The sequence below is a fragment of the Carettochelys insculpta genome, chromosome 2 (assembly GCF_033958435.1).
Source record: "Carettochelys insculpta isolate YL-2023 chromosome 2, ASM3395843v1, whole genome shotgun sequence".
NCBI classification, from domain to species: domain Eukaryota; kingdom Metazoa; phylum Chordata; order Testudines; family Carettochelyidae; genus Carettochelys; species Carettochelys insculpta.
Genome location: NC_134138.1, coordinates 22313543 through 22328782, shown reverse-complemented (window position 1 = coordinate 22328782; position 15240 = coordinate 22313543).

Sequence of the window (15240 nt, the reverse complement as noted above, 5' to 3'; positions counted from 1 at the left end):
CCCTTGTTTTTTACCCCTCTTAAACTAACCCACAGACTCTCAACACGTCCATCTCCTATGTCCATCTCCACCTCAGTCCAAGTGTGTACATTTTTTATATATAAGGCAACACCTCCCCCCTTTTTTCCCTGTCTATCTTTCCTAACCAGGCTGTAGCCTTCAATACCAACATTCCAATCATGTGTATTATCCCACCAAGTTTCTGTGATGCCAATGATATCATAGTTGTATTTATTTATTAGCACTTCCAGTTCTTCCTGCTTATTACCCATACTTCTTGCATTGGTATATAGGCATCTTAGATATTGATTTGAACTTTCCCCCCAGTTTTTTCCTGGCCTTCTTTTTACTCTGACATTGTTGCCCATGCTCCCTCCTACTTCTGACCCATCTCCCAGGTTTCCATGTTCTCCACTTACCTGCGGGCTTTGCTCCCCTGTCCCCGGCAAACCTAGTTTAAAGCCCTCCTCACCAGGTTAGCAAGTCTGTGTCCGAATATGGTCTTTCCCCTCCTCAAAAGGTGAATGCCATCTCTGCCTAGCAGTCCTTCCTGAAATAGCATCCCGTGGTCGAAGAAACCGAAGCCTTCCCGGCGACACCATCCACGCAGCCAGGCATTCACCTCTAGGATGCACCTGTCTCTGCCTGGGCCCCTACCTGCAACAGGAAGGATTGAAGAGAATACCACTTGCGCCCCAAACCCCTTCACCCGTGCCTCCAGAGCCCTGTAGTCACTCTTGACCTGCTCAGCATTACACCTCACAGTATCGTTAGTGCCCACATGGATGAGAAGCATGGGATAGTAGTCTGAGGGCCGGACAATCCTCGACAATGCCTCTCTAACGGGCCCCAGGCAGGCAGGAAACCTCCTGAGCCGAAATGTCAGGGCGACAGATGGGTGCCTCCGTCCCCCTCAAAAGAGAGTCTCCGACCACCACTACTCTGCGTTTCCTTCTTGCAGTGGTGGCAGGAGACTTCTCAGCCTCGGGGGTACGAGGCTTCTCCTCTTCTGTACTGGGCGACTCATCTCCCGTAGCAAGTACAGCATAACGGTTTTCCAGTACCACAGTGGGAGGGTTCTGTGCAGGGGTGGAACACTGCCTGCTGCCAGAAGTAACCAGCTGCCAGTGCTCACCCTGGTCTACCTCTTTCTCCACCAGTGGTTTATCAGCTTTCCTGTACACTGGGACAGTCACCTCAGCAGACCCCAGATGAATACTATCTAGGAACTGCTCATGGATTCGGATACTCCTCAAACATGGACACCTCCTCCTGTAACTCTCCCACCTGCTGCCTGAGAGATTCCACCAGCAGGCACCTATCATGCTGAATGGTCCCCCCAGCCTGGATATCTGTAACTGGAACTTGCAAGGCACAGTCCTTGCAAGGCCACACCAGGGTCTGGGTAGAGGCATCCATGGTAAGGCAGTCTATCTGGCTACAGGCACAGGTGGAGGAGACAGCAGTAGTGGTGGCACAGGTGTTGCGGGTCTTCCTGACCATCGTAGGCCTCCCTTCTGCCAAATTCCCTCTGTCAAACTCCCTCTTAAGCTCCCCTGTCAGCAGCTCCCCGTCCGCTACGCTCCCTGGTCGCTCCTGCCTCTGGCTTTTAAAGCCTGCTGGCCTCTCTCACGCCCTCCCCCTACGAGTCACACAGGGGAAGGCTGATCAAGGAAGCAAAAGGTCAGGCAGGCAGTCCCAACTGAAACTGAAACTCCCTCTACCTGGAATCAAAATGGCAGCTCAATTGCCAGCAGTTAAAGCACACGCTCACTCACCCAGAGATCAGCACTCTCACCTGGCAGCTTCTTCAGCGGTGGGCTCACTTGCTCTCCTCCCTCTTAAACTCCCCTGTCAGCAGCTCCCTGTCCGCTACATCCAATTCTTGCATTGAAGTCACCAAGGATGTAAAGTTGTTCGCCAGTTGCAAAGAAGTCAATAACTTTCTGAAGATTATAACAAAAGCGGTCCTTGTCTTTGGCGCATGATGCCAACCTAGGTGCATAAGCACTGATGATGTTGACATATCCTGACTTGGTGCAGAGCTTCAGGGATATAAGACATTCCAATTCAGCTGTGGGTGTATTGATAGATTTCAGCAGATTGTTCCGAACAGAAATCCAGCTCCATCGAGGCGGTGGTCCTCTGAACTCAAGCCCTTCCAGAAGAAAGTGTAGTTGATTTCTTTCGCTGACCCCTCATATGCCAGCCTGGTTTCCTGGAGAGCAAGATGTCAACGTTCTGTTTGTGTAGCTGGTGATCTATGATTGCTGTTTTGTGTATTGAGTCAGTATATATATAAGGTGCTACAGGACTGCTTGTTTTTTGTAAAGCTACAGATTAACATGGCTGCCTCTCTGAGACCACATACCAGCTGATATGAACCAAAAGTCCGGCTTTTCGGTTTTAATGCTGTGGATATATTTTAATCATGCTACACTATTTTTAAAACTATGTTCATACCATCTAAACCAGCGGTGTTATTATTTTAAATGAATTACAGCCCAAGACCTTATGAAGAGCTTTAAAATTCAAAGGGAAAGATAGTTTCCTTGTCCAATGTGAAAGTTAAAAGCACTCAGTAGCCATTCTACCATTGAAATCAGTAGGAATTTTGCTATCATCTTCAAAGTGTGTAGATTTAGGCAACTCTGAGCCCTTCTGAAAATTCCACTCCACTTTAATTTTGGGGATGATGAGCTAAGGGAGATAAAATGCAGTCTGGAAGACATGGGGTGAGGAAGGATAGGGTTACAACAAGACGCTTACACAGTGACTCCAATTAGATATCTGTCCAGATAGGTGAGCCAATTAAAAAGAAAACTCTAAAAAGTATTATTGCTGTTGTCTCGCTAGCTGTGATAACTGAGGACTGGCATGGGGGGCACTGTTTTAATACTGTCTTGCCCCTTTCAGACAAATTGTGCTTTACCATTTTCGCTTCAAAGCACTTTAGCAAACCTGGTTTTAGTACAAGGTAAGGCTGGCTCACAGTGCATCTGTACCAGAGCTGCGAATACAGCCCCAGGTCATGGGCTCCTAGACCTGTGCTCTGACCAGTGCATGTACTTCCTCTCTCATCTGGCAAGTTAAGAATACAAAACATTTTTCAGTGACTAATCTGCATCTTGTAAATATTAATTACAATGGCACTTTTACGTATACATTTTAGATTGCAGAGAGCGGTGTGGTCAGACAGATTCCTTTCTAATTCCTTGACTTTTTTGCTTGTCCTGGTCTCAAATGAGAGGAACTCATAGAATCATAGAATCATAGAATAGTAGGACTGGAAGGGATCTCGAGAGGCCATCGAGTCCAGCCCCCTGTCCCCACAGCAGGACCAAGCACTTTCTAGACCATCCCTGAAAGCCATCTATCTAACCTCTTCTTAAATATCTCTAGTGATGGAGATTCTACCACCTTCCTTGGCAATTCGTTCCAGTGTTTGATCACCCTGACAGTTAGGAACTTTTTCCTAATGTCCAACCTGAACCTCCCCTGCTGCAATTTAAATCCATTGCCTCTTGTTCTATCCTCAGAGGCAAGGAAGAAGAAGTTCCCTCCCTCTGCCTTATGACACCCTTTTAGATACCTGAAAACTGCTATCATGTCCCCCCTCAATCTTCTCTTTTCCAAACTAAACAAGCCCAGTTCTCTCAGCCTTTCTTCATAAGTCATGTTCTCTAGACCTTTGATCATTCTCGTTGCTCTCCTCTGGACCCTCTCCAATTTCTCCGCATCCTTCCTGAACTGCGGTGCCCAGAACTGGACACAATACTCCAGCTGAGGCCTAACCAGTGCAGAGTAGAGCGGGAGAATGACTTCTCATGTTGTGTTCACAACACACCTGTTTATGCATCCTAGAATCATGTTTGCTTTTTTTGCAACAGCATCACTCTGTTGACTCATATTTAACTTGTGGTCCACTACAACCCCTAGATCCCTTTCTGCTGTACTCATTCCTAGGCAGTCCTTTCCCATTCTGTATGTGTGACACTGATTGTTCCTTCCTAAGTGGAGCACTTTGCATTTGTCCTTATTAAACTTCATTCTGTTTACCTCAGCCCATTTCTCCAGTTTATCCAGATCCTTTTGAATTATGACCCTATCCTCCAAAGAAGTTGCAACCCCTCCCAGCTTGGTATCATCTGCAAACTTAATAAGTGTACTTTCTATGTCAATATCTAAATCGTTAATGAAGATATTGAACAGAACCGGTCCTAAAACAGACCCCTGTGGAACCCCACTAGTTATACTTTTCCAGCAGGATTGAAAGCTATTAATAACTACTCTCTAGGTACAGTTATCCAGCCAGTTGTTCACCCACCTTATAGTAGCCCCATCTAAGTTGTATTTGAGTAGTTTATTGATAAGTATATTATGTGAAACTGTGTCAAATGCTTTACTGAAGTCTAGGTATACCACATCCACTGCTTCTCCCTTATCCACAAGGCTCGTTATTCTATCAAGGAAAGCTATTAGATTGGTTTGACATGATCTGTTTTTAACAAAACCGTGCTGGCTGTTCCCTATCACCTTACCACCTTCCAGTTGCTTGCAGATGATTTCTTTAATCACCTGCTCCATTATCTTTCCTGGCATAGAAGTTAAGCTGACTGGCCTGTAGTTTTCCGGGTTATTCTTGCTCCCCTTTTTATAAATGGGTACTATATTTGCCCTTTTCCAGTCTTCTGGAATCTCTCCCGTCTCCCATGATTTTCCAAAAATGATTGCTAAAGGCTCAGATACCTCTTCTATCAGCTCCTTGAGGATTCTAGGATGCATTTCATCAGGCCCTGGTGATTTGCAGGCATCTAATTTTTCTAAGTAAATTTTAATTTGTTCTTTTCGTATTTCAACTTCTAGACCGACCCCTTTTTCACTAGCATTCTCTATGTCAGGCATTCCTTCAGATTTCTCAGTGAAGACCGAAACAAAGAAATCATTAAACATCTCTGCCATTTCCAAATTCCCTGTTACTGTTTCTCCCTCATCACTGACCAATGGCCCTACCCTCTCCTTGGTCTTCCTCTTGTTACCAATATATTTGTAAAAAGCCTTCTTGTTTCCCTTTATGCTTGTAGCTAGCTTGAGCTCATTTTGTGCCTTAGCCTTTCTAATCTTGCTCCTGCACTCTCGTGTTGTTTGCCTATATTCATCCTTTGTAATTTGTCCTAGTTTCCATTCCTTATACGATTCCTTTTTTAGTTTGAGATCATGCAAGATCTCCTGGTTAAGCCAAGGCAGTCTTTTGCCATGTTTTCTATCTTTCCTACGCAGTGGGATAGCTTGCTTTTGGGCCTTTAATAATGTCCCTTTGAAAAACTGCCAACTCTCCTCAGCCGTTTTTCCCCTCAGTTTAGCTTCCCATGGGACCTTACCTACCAGCTGTCTGAGTTTACCAAAATCTGCCTTCCTGAAATCCATTATCTCTATTGTACTGGTTTCCCTTCTACCCTTCCTTAGAATTGTGAACTCTATGATTTCATGATCGCTTTCACCCAAGCATCCTTCCACTTTCAAATTCTCAATAATTTCCTCCCTATTTGTTAAAATTAAATCTAGAACAGCTTCCCCCTGGTAGCTTTTTCAACCTTTTGGAATAAAAAGTTGTCTGCAATGCAATCCAAGAATTTATTGGACAGTCTGTCATGCCTCATGGAATTACATAACATGGACTTAAAGCTGCTGCTTGGCTGGAGAAGCAGTCGTACAATGACTGTTAGCCTTACAAAGGCTGTTTTGTGTCTCTCAACTAGCCGTTGGTGCTTTCCTCAGTTCCTGAAGAATCACTGGTGAGGTATGACCATTTATCATCTCCCATGCCCACTTCCTTATGACGTATGGGACTTTTGTGGGTCCAGACGAGCATGTACACAAAGAACACCTATATTTGTAATGAATCGGGAGAGTTTGGACTCCACACCCAAATTTTGTGCCTGGAGAAACATTTCCGATGGTGATGTTACGTTATTTTATTTTATTTTACTTTTTGATTAAAAGCCAAATTGTTTCAACCTTTGCTTACCAGTCAGCTGTGCAGAGCTCCCACTTTGGCACCAGTGTTCCCTGTAAGCTGAGAGCCTGGGTGGCCACCTGGGACAGATTCAGGTGCTGTCCAGCTGATTAGCAGAGTGCTCACAGCTGCCTTCAGCTGGCAGCACATGTTTCTATTGGGGGTGTGCATTTGCATGTGCCATGGCACACATAACAAAATTTATTCCCCCTGGATGGAAATAATAGAAGTTACACTGCTTTCCAAATTGAGTTCTTCAATAACCAAAGTTACCACAACTATGGTGGGCTTGGAAATCCTCAGTCTAATAAAATTCTTTCTTTCCAGATACATCTTCTACCCTATTAACGGGGATGAGCTTTTTCCCCTTCTGAGCTTTCAAGAGTCGTAAGCTGAGAACCATAGTGGAAATTTCCCTTTCCCCTGGGTCTTGAACACCTCACACGTGAATGATTGTTTTGAAGACAGCCTGAAGTTTTAGTTACTCTTTGCAAACAAATCTTGTTTTTTTCCACTCTCAGATACAAGTGTGGCATGGGTATTTCCCTGCGCGCTCACACACACACACACTCTCTCTCTCTCTCTCTCACACACACAGATCTGACATTTGGGGGGTGAGGGTATAACACCATGTGTTTTTCTAACTCTTTGTCCCACCCAAAGAGCAGATGAGTAACGTTTCCATTCTTCACAGCTTGTGAAGGTATTGGGCAGAGCACTGCCTAGCAAGCAGCTCAAAGCCTGGGATAGTGAAGGGCTTTGAAATCTAGTTGTTTGTTGCCTTTTTGACACAGGATACATCGACACATAAATTGCTTCAATGACAGTGGTTCTCCTGGCAGCAGAGAAAAGTCACCTCCTCGGATTGGAGGTTGCTAGGTTAGTGGTCGTATTCTTCTGTAGTACTGTTTACACCAGGGAAAGTCTCTCAGAGGTGTGGATTTTTCACATTCTTTGCCAAAGTAAGTTCCCAGGGAAGACTAGCATTTGAAAAGGGAAATCTTGTTTGAGAGTGAGTTGAATATCAGTCATGTAGAGATATTTGCCAGATATTTCTTGAGACTAGGGCTGAGATTTTCAAAAATAGGAGCCAAGTGAGGCATCTCACTCCTTTATTAGGCACCTAAATAACTAGTCTGCTTTTCAAAAAGACTGTTCATCTAGCAGCTCCTGTTTTACATAGATGGGCCAGGAACCCATTTAACATCCAGGTTAGGGGAAAAAATTAACCTTGGAGTAAAACAACTGTCCTCTTGACATCTTCAGAGTGCTAGATGTTGGTGGGACTACAGTTTACTTGTCCAGAAAAACTGAAGAGATCACCTGAAAGAATGCAGAGGACTGTCTGGTCTTTTGTGGTGATTGATTTTGGTTTTGGTTTTGTTCCCCATTCATTTTTGAGTGGACAGGTTGAATTTCTCTGGTCCGCCACCCTCAGGACCCAACCAGTGATGAACCAGAGAATTTACTGAAGCACACAAGGTCAATATTGTCTACTAGCACTACCAATACTTACTGGGCTCTCAGAACACAATTTGGGGTAAATTAGAGCTAAATAACAGCACAGAACACTGAGAGCTAGGACTGGTGGCTGCAAACAAAACTTCAGGCACCATGGGAAACTTGGCCACATCCATGATAAGTGGTCATCCAGCTAACTAAAATCGTGTCAGACCACAGATGACGACAGATGAGAGAGTGCCAGATGAGAGAGGTTCGTCCTGTAGTTTCCTTTCTTAAGGAAGGCACTTGTAAGTACAGAGGGTCCTCCTCTTAAGCTCAGGGTGAATGGTTATCCAGGACAGGACTGTATAATGACATAACATGAGGACCTTGTGAATAAAGGGCTACAATTCTATTCTACAATATGTAGTTGAAGAGTAAATATGCTGCAAATGCAATGTTGGTCTTTGAACTATCTACAAGTATCTGTCAGTTACACAGACTGCGGAAGGTTCCCAAGAGATCTGGCTGAGTTTTACACCGCACTGGAACTAGTCAGGAAAGGACTCTGTTCCCTTACACTCCAGTATGCATGCAGAAGCATCCTGCTTGACATATTGCAACTAATGGTAAGTTAGGTATCACAGTGCTGGGAATGACACAAGAACAGGACTAGAAACTCATTGTCAATGTCTATGCGTGCATGATGTTTACACAGCCGATGGGCCAGCCTTCTTCTGCCCCTGTGGGTTTCTTAGATTGTACAGTAACAGAGAGGTAGCCAAGTTAGTCTGTACAATCTAACAAAAGAAAGCAGCAGAAATGTAGCACTTTCAAGACTAACAAAATGATTTATTCGGTAATGAGCTTTCGTGGGACAGACCCACTTCTTCAGATATGAAGTGGGTCTGTCCCACGAAAGCTCGTCACCGAATAAATCATTTCGTTAGTCTTGAAAGTACTACATTTCTGCTGCTTTGTTTCATTAGATTGCACGGTCAGCCTGCTCAGTCTTGTGGCTTCAGACACCCTGAATGCTGAGGAAGGGGGCTTAAGAATTGATAAATACTGTTTGCTTGACCAGCAGCACCACTTCTCTGCCTCCAGCTGCCTTGGGACTTCTCTACCTGGGTCTGCAGTACCACTTCCCTGATTTCCCCCAACTCTGCATCCCGGTCTCCCAGGACCATCTCTCAGCTGTGGCACCCTACTTGCAGGCAGGGCTCAGGGTTGGGGCCCAACCTGAAGCTTTTGCATACACTTCTACTCAGTTCTGAAAATGAAGGGTTGGGCAAAGCTTCTGATGGGATCCTGACAGCCCCTCTTGCTGGTCCTGACATCCCATGACTTGCTATCAATGTGAAAGTTGGCCACTGCTTTTCCCTGCTGCTGGCAGGGGACTCTGCTTCCCCGACACTGTCCCCAGGTTGTGGGAGTGCCATCCAATCCCTCCATCTCCCACCCCATCACTGTTCTCTGCCCTCCTCCCCATATTCCCTTCACCTCCTCTCCCTGCTTCCCCTATATCTGTTTCCTGATTCAGCCTTCCCCCAGCGCCCTCCTCCTTCTCACCCTCTATACACCTTCCACAGTGTTGGAGCTGCTCCTTGCAGTCTCCATGACCTCTTCAACCCCTGAACCGTAGCATGGCAGCCATTTTACCTCTGGGTAGGCCTTCAGCGTCCTTCAAAAGAGTGGTAGGCAGGAGCTTGCTTTATTAAGGGCAGCCTGACTCCCACATGCGCAGAGGGAAAGGGTGGCCACCTTACTAGCTTCAGCCTCATTTGCAGTAAGATGTAGCCATTTGGAATGAGGGGAACTTGTGAGTTGGCTCTTTCCATTCTTTTGATGAGACTAATTTTACCCTCCAACATGGCTTCAAATTACTACAATCATGATAAAACTGTGAGAAGTGGCAATGCTTTAACTTGTTTTCCAGGTAGGTTCTTTCCTGACCTCCAATAAGTACGACTGGACAGGTCACATGCTAACCCGGTGTCAGAATCTGTAATAACTGACCTATTCTCCCGACAATGAGCCTCTTGCTTTCACCATTGGGTTTACTCCTTGCTAATGAGTGTGGCCTGGAAATACATTTTAATATTGTACGTAACCTGATTTGGTGAAGCATTTCACTGTCATTGACTAAGCTACCTTGCCAGCCAGTCGAGCATTCTCCACTTTTACCCACAATTCCAAATGAGGAAGTTCAGCATGACCATGTCAATAGTTAGGCTTATCTTAAGCAGGCTCAGCACACAGCCTTAGTCACTGCTGTAAGTGCAAAGCTGCTGAAAGCTCCCCTGTCTCCAACTGTTGTCAGTGGTTGTGGCAAAAGGTGTCCCTTCAGTTCTTGTTCCATGTTACTGAAAATAAAACCAACTTCTTATAAGCCTGTCTCGGCCAATATTTATTTATAACTTCAAAAGCACAGACGCTCCTGCTTGCACACTGCATAGTAAGGGATCTTACTGGCTATTTGACTCTGCTTTGGTGAATATTTCTACCAAAGTGGTTATTTATTCCACCTAGTGATGGGCAAACCTTGAGTTTGAGAGTTTTGGTTCAAGATGGATTCCTGTTGTAAGCTTATGAAAATGATCAAAATCTTTGGAGTCCTCCTGCCATCAACTCCCCAGCTGTAAAATAGGTCATTAGAAGCCCTCATTTTTCCCTAACCAAACCCTGGAACCCTCCAAACAAATTCATCATCACAAAAAATCAGTGCTTTTTTTTGAAAAATGAGGAGCCGGTACTCAGCTGCCTTCACACCTTCTCCTCAGCCAGGGTCCTTGAGGCTGGGGATGCCAGCAGGGTTCTGCACTCCAGCCAGCTCCCCGCCATGGAGCTTCCGGGGACCCCTGCATGCCCCTAGCTGGGGTTCCCAGGGCTGGGGCTGCCAGTGGGGCTCCAGATCCCAGCTGGCTCCCAGCTGCAGGGCTGGCAAGGTGCCCCCGCCACCTGGCCAGGGATCCCGTGCATGGGGCTGCCAAGGTGCTGTTAAAGTACCTATAAGTACTGGTACAAAAAAAGTACAGCAAAAGACACTGCTTTAGTTCCAACATTGGTCAAACTCAGGGAAGAGGTAACGTGTTTTCTGAATTTCATCTTTATGATGGATGAAAATGAAGTGGGGGATTTTGGGGGTGGGGTGGGGTTGGAGGAATGTTTTCCTAGTGCCGTAGGCATGTTTTTCTTCTGTGAAGCATCATTTGGAACCATAGCTACTTGAAAAACAGGCTGGTGCTATATCATCTCACTTTGCTGGTCAGAATTCCAAGCCAAAGCTTGTCTGAATTTTATGACCTGCTCTAACAGGGGTGCTTTTGTTTGACCTTTACTGTGCTATTTCACTGACTCTAAGGCCTGGTCTACACTAGGGAACAAAGTTGATTCCTGATACGCAATTCTAGCTATGCCATTAGCATAGGTAGAATTGACATATCAGGATCGACTTTGTTCCCTGGTGTAGTTGGGGGATCTTTAGGCTCATGCCGATGTCCTTTACTCCACACAATAGTGTCAAGTATCAGGGTCGACAAGAGAGCCCAGAGAGATTGATTTTGACGAGTCTTCATAGACACAGCAAAATCGAACTCCGGAGGATTGATCGTGGTGCACCAAACACACTGTAAGCATAGACACCTGCTTAGGCTACGTTTACACTGCACAGCTATTCTGGAACGGCAAAGTATCCCAAATAGCTACTCCGCATCTATGAAACCTGGCCGATATTTCAAAATATTTTTCCAAATACTAGGCACGCTATTTTGGCATTCCTCTACCCCTCATTGCAGTAGATTAAGGAATGCCTCAAAATAGCACAGCATTTCGATATTTGGCGCTTGGTAATTAACTTGAAATAGGATATGCAGTTTGCGTAGCACAAATTGCATAAAGTATTTTGCATTAAGGGCGCGATGTAAATGTAGCTTAAATGTGCAGATGTGTTTGGGAATCTTGTGAGTACATTATGGTGCATTTGGATATTTCTTTTATGCTTTCTCTACACTATGCAACTTTTAGCAGCATGGCCTTGTAGACATGGTTGTGTTGATAAAAGTTTGGTGATGTAAACACTGTCAGCACTTTTGCAGACAAAATATTTCTTCCCCTATGAGTGGGCTTCATGTTGTCAACAGAATGGTCCTGCCAACAATGAGCCATTCACACTGCCACGTGCTGTGGCATAACTTTTGTCTTTTTTTGTGGGGGGTGGGGGAGAAGTGGTCTTTTAAATGTTTAAAAGTTTTGTCATTTAGTTGGTCGTTTAGACAAGCCAACTACTCTGCTCTACCCTGTGTATTGTGCCTGCAGGAAAAAAGGCAGGGTGAGCTGTTAAGCACTGAAGCACTTTGCACATTAGTCACCTTTTTCATTTCTGCACCTCCTTTAGATTTCTACTCGGACCACAGTGAGTAGAGGAAACTGCTCATCTTTTTTAGCGTGTTGGTTTTTCCTGTTCTAAGCAGGCCTGAAACTCATTAGCCCATGAAGCATTAAAACCACAAGAGTAAAAAACAATAACTCATTACACTGAAAAATAAGTACAGCTTTTATGAATTAGCTCAAGGAAGAAAGTGTTATAAGTTATTTTTTTGTTTTGTTTTGTTTTGTTTTAGTTTTCCATGATTATGTGACCATTATCAAGATAAAGTCAGTTATATTCACAAAGATATTCTCAGTACAAAGTTCTTCCAATTACATACATCGTGCAGAACTTATATTTAGGAAGAATAAGAATAGAAACTCTTTAAAAATTATAATGGAATACGAGATAGCAAGTTGGGCTGTCTAACTAATTTTTGATAATAAAATGCTGCGGATCCAGATTAACTCTTTTGTTCAGTTCTGCCCTTATATTTAGCCTGTCCTAGCTTGAACTTGAAATGGCAAATTGATGTAAGATTTATTAGTGAGACAAAGTGGGTGGGGCAATAACTTTTATTGAACCAGCTTCTTTTGGTGAAAGAGACAAGACCTGAAGAAGAGCTCTGTGTAACCTGAAAGCTTGTTTCCTTTACCAACAGAAGTTGATCCAATAAAGGATAGTACCTCATCCATCTTGTCTCCCTAATATCCTGGAACCAAAATGCTACAACAGCACTGATTCAACGTCTATATGTTTTCATGGAATGTTCTGCCAATGGCATAGCAATGGGTCTTGGTGTAACTTGTAGATCTGGAGCCAAGCAAAATGTTCACAATGGAGCTCAAAATGATGCAATTTTTCCTTGGCTTCAATTTTATGACCCAGATATTTGACTTGAAGCTAGAGTGATTTGATTGTTTCGATAAAAAACAACGTGATGCTGATCCTTGTTTGATGCAAAGCTTGGTAATTTTGATTGCATTTCACTCTCAGATGTGAATACTGCCTGCAGTCCCCTGTGGCTTTAAATCAAAAGAAATGTTCTGGCAAACAACTGTGATGTAAAACCTTCAAATTTAATAGATTTTGAATTATTCTTTGCTTTCAGTGGCAATTAAATCACAACACCTTCCCCAGACTGCTATGCTCTCTCTAGTGATAGTCACACAGTGTCATAAAAGGCCAGTCTATGTTGACCTCTAATCATTGATGTGTAATGGGGCAAGTATACAGCTAAAAATGGTGTGGGCTAAATCACGTTTCAGAGGCACATTTTCTCTCCTACCATTTCTGTTCAATTTAGATAACATTATTTTGCTTATATGAATCAGTGAGAAGATGGAGAGATCCTACAATAATCTATTATAAATATCCCGGGTACAAACTGTGTACCTGAGTTTTCATTACCTCAACTGCTTTCCATTTCACACTTTTGTGAAGTAATGGATGTGGCTAATCAAGTGATGTCAGGTTTGCTTTACAAGAGCTTCCTTTGTGCGAGTGAAATGTGAGTGAGGATGTATAAGCTAAGGGAGGAGGAGTCTGGAAGATTTGGTGCAAAAAAAGGCTGAAAAGTGAAAGTGAAGATACCAAAACAATGAGCTATATATGGGATAGGATTGTAACAGGTTAAACACACAGCAAATGGGCAGACAACCTTCCCCCCTCCACACACAGGAGAGTTCTAATGCTTTTAGGCATGTGATTGTTAATTACCTGCACACAAAAGACTTACAGGGTGTTGACAGGGTTCTTAGATAGCCTCATACCAGGCACTAGTGATTGTGCCTCCAACTAACTGCAGGGTACTTGGAGATCTAGTATCTGCATACCACCAGAGAGTAAAGGAGTGTAACGCCTTCTTCCCCTAGAATATCTTAGAGTAGCACTTCACTGCACTGTTAGGCCAGGTCTTCAGCACCCATGTTAGCTGAGCTTGGGTGCAAGTGTCCTTACAGCAAAGTCCTATGCACATTGTAATGTCCTCCCTGTTTTGGCACTGGCCTGTAACATGTCTGGGGGCATATCCCAGGGGCCTTTCCTCTGAGACTTGCTAGGATTCTTTCTCTGTTGGTTTTGGAAGAACTTGTCTGTCTGTCAGGGAGTCGAAGTCTGATCTTCTGAAATCATGAGTCTGTATTTTACTTCTCATCTTTTCCCTTTTGTCAGAATCTTGAAATCTACCATCTCTCGCTCGCTGCAGCCCAGGTTGCCACCCACTTCTATTTCTCCTACTAGCTCTTCCATCTTTGTGAGCAGCAGGTCAAGCAGTGCACGCCCCTGGTCAGCTCCTGCAGCACTTTTACCAAGAAGTTATCCCCAACATTCTCCAAAAAACATCCTGTATTGTTTGTGTGCTGCAGTATTGGTCTCCCAACCAATGCCTGGGTGATTAAAGTCTCCCATGAGAGCCTGTGATTTGGAAGCTTCTCTTAGAAATCCTCGTCTACCTCATCTCCCTGGTTTGGTGGTCTATAGCAGACATCAAAAAAAAAACAAAAAACCATCACCTCTGTTGCTTCTGCTTTAAGCTTAACCCAAAGACTCTTAACTGACTTTTCTCCCTTCATATAGTGGAGCTCCGAGCAATCATATTGTTCTCTCTCACATACATCACAAGTCCTCTTCCTTTTCTCCCCTGCCTGTCCTTTTTGAATAGTGTATACCCTACCATGACAGTGATCCAGTTATGTGGGTCATCCCATCAAGTCTCCATTATTCCAATCACCTCATACTTCTTTGACTGTGCCAGGGCCTCTTATTCTTCCTGCTTGTTTCCTAGGCTTCTTGCATTTGTGTATAAACACCTTAGATAATTTGCTGATTGGCCTACTTTCTCCTTTCAAACCAGGGGTCCTGCTTTGTTGTTCCTTCCTCCTTGCCCACTAACCTTTTCAGGCAAGACATCCTTTCCCAAACGAGGTGTTCAGTAGATTACTCATCAGTTGAAGCAGCAGGGGTGACAGCCACCATGAACCCAGGGGTAAAGTGTGGGGAGGTGGCTCCAAACACTGAGAAGAGGTGGAGTCCCAGGTAGAAGAGGTGGGGCCAAGGGGAGTCAGCCCTTAGTGCTGCCCAGAGTATGGCACTGAGCACCTGACCCAGCCTTCAGAAGCCTCACAGAGTGGTGGATGATGATCTGCAGCTTTTCAAATGGGCCTTATGCAGTGGAGGCTCATGCATTAAGCTCCAGAGGTCTCAGATTCAAGTCTGCCTATTGTCAATTACACATATTTTAAAGAGAAAAGATCTGAAACAGATAGCCAAGGACAATGGTCAATTCTCTGTCACTTGACATCGTTAAGTCAGAGCTGGAAGTCTTTCTGAAAAGATATTTTCGAGCTGAACAACAAGTTGTCAGCTCAGTTGCAGGAATTACTACATGAAATTGTATGGGTTGCATTACGCA